This window comes from Triticum dicoccoides, chromosome 5A (genome assembly GCF_002162155.2).
Source record: "Triticum dicoccoides isolate Atlit2015 ecotype Zavitan chromosome 5A, WEW_v2.0, whole genome shotgun sequence".
Taxonomy (NCBI): Eukaryota; Viridiplantae; Streptophyta; class Magnoliopsida; order Poales; family Poaceae; genus Triticum; species Triticum dicoccoides.
In genome coordinates this window covers 526,670,455-526,672,922 of record NC_041388.1, presented here as the reverse complement: position 1 = coordinate 526,672,922, position 2,468 = coordinate 526,670,455, and positions in this window count along the sequence as shown.

The following is a 2,468-nucleotide window of genomic DNA, read 5'->3' as shown; positions in this document are numbered from 1 at the left end:
GTACCAGCATTTGAAAAATGGTCACGTGTTTCAATGTGCGTGAAATTTTCAAAAAATGTTTATACAATGTAAAAAAATGTTCGCATAATTCAACGTTGGAAAAATGTTCAGGCAGTTTGACAAAATGTTTCAGACATTCTCAAAACATTTATACAATGTAAAACAAGTTCAATTAATTCATTATAAATGTATGTGACATTTGAAAAATGTACACATATAACATTTTTTGGAACACGTTAAATATTTTTAATACATGATTTACATTTGCATTTCAAATACATGGTTCACTTTTTTTTAATACGTGTTAAAAAATTTAAGCACACCTGAGCGTTTTTAAAAGGCACGAATCATCTTCCACACTAACATTTTTGTACATTGTATAAACATTTTTACAACATTTCACTAACATATTTTCGTAACATGTGAATATATGAACATTGGCCTAAAATGTCACGTATAATTTTTGGAATGGCATGAACTTTTTCTTGAATTACTCGAGCAGTTTTCTATGATGTATAACCAATTTTTAAAATGTCACACACAATTTTTGAAACGCATGGACATTTTTCAAATGTCACCTGCAATTACTTTTAATAACGGGAACTCTTTTTTAGATTGTATAGATATATTTTTAATGTCACAAATAATTTTTGAAAATGTGTGAACATTTTTCAAATGTTGAATTACGTGACATTTTTATAGTGTATAAGCATTTTATAAAATATCACGGACATATTTTTGTAAAACAAGAACATATGAAGATTGGTTTAAAATGTCACGTATAATTTTTCGAATGTTACAAAACTTTTTTTGAATTACATGAACATCATTTTACACTGTATAAACATTTTCCTAAATGTCATGCACAATTTCTTGAAATAGATGTATAATAAAAATGTACAATGTGTACTGAAAAAGGTAGACATGTGTTGAAAAGAAAGGGGGGTGGGGGTGGTCTCTGTTGGAAAGTCAAGTTGGTCTCAGTTGGAGGACGACTGGTCTTGATAAACTTTGTTCTCACAAATATGATTCTCTATATTCTCTCTTTTTTCCAACTTTCAAAGGGGTCCCGTAAAGACCGGAATATTTTAGATCCAGATTCTTTTGGCCAGAAGATGAGTAAAAGAAGAAATACAGACTGGCAAATGGAGTGTTTTCTGTAGGCGAAAAGATCAAGGTGGCCCTGGCATTCATGACCTGCAGGTTCAGAATGGTCCACTACTTAGTAAATGGTTGTTCACACTTCTTACTAAGGATGATGTTTGGCAAATCATGCTGCGCAATAAGTATCTAGTTAGGCCGAAAGGTTGTGTCTCAGGCCTTTTGAAAACCTAGCGACTCACACTTTCGGGCCAGCCTAATGGCGGCAAACAATGCCATAAACTCCAAAAAGAATATTTTATTACAAAAACTATGAAACCCTAAATTTTGAAAACGGCATGCTTTGAATTTGTGAAAAATGACGTTTTCTAATATAAAAAAGTAACTATGGATGTTAAAAAATGTATTTAAACTTGCCATGGTCCTACAATTTGAGTTACCATGTCAACAAAAGAAGAAGAAAAAATGTCATCTCTTAATAATAAAAATGCCATCTCTTCTTAATATAAAATTTCCATATTTAAAGAAATAAAAAGTGTCATGTTTTAATATACGATTACATCTCTTAATATAAAAATGTCATCTCTTAATAAGTAAAAATGTCATCTCTTAATAAACAAGAAATGACATCTATTAATAATAAAAAAATGTCACCTCTTAATAGTAAAAGATGTCATCTCTGAATATAAAATGCCATCTTTTAATGAGAAAAATGTCAACTCTTAATAAAAAAAACTCATCTCTTTATGATAAAAACTGCCATCCTTAATAATAAAAAAAGTCATGTACAAAAACAAAACTTGACTGTTCAAAATAAAACAAAAAAAGGGGGAAATGTTTAAATTGCCATGTGGCATAGTTCAAAAATTTATAAACTGCCATGTTAGTTTTTTCTAGAAAAATTGTCATCTCGTTAAACAAGAAAAAAAGGGATACTGAGATTCAAACCCAACTCTCCTAGGTATAGGGTCGCGTCACTAGCAAATGCAGTGGCTGAAGATGTTTTCAATGGTATTGTGTTTGCTATATTTTATCTTAAAGTGAAGTAGTCTCGAAATCTGACGTACCTTCGATCCAACGCGAGAGAGCGCGTTCGCTGGGATTGGCCCCCCAGCGAACGTTTGCCAGTTGCTATTTTCCCATCTTTTTTATGGAACCATTATGACTTACTATATTAATTTAAATCACACTTACATCGTCAATTAACAGCGATAAAAATAAAGGTAGGGGGATCAGCAGCCCAAAAACACTTCACTGAATTACACTCCCGGGCTAACATATGCGCCACACGATTTGCTTTCCTTGGACAATATGTGAATTGAACGTTGTCGAATGAGCTTGCTTGGATGCATATGTCCTCGAGCAGT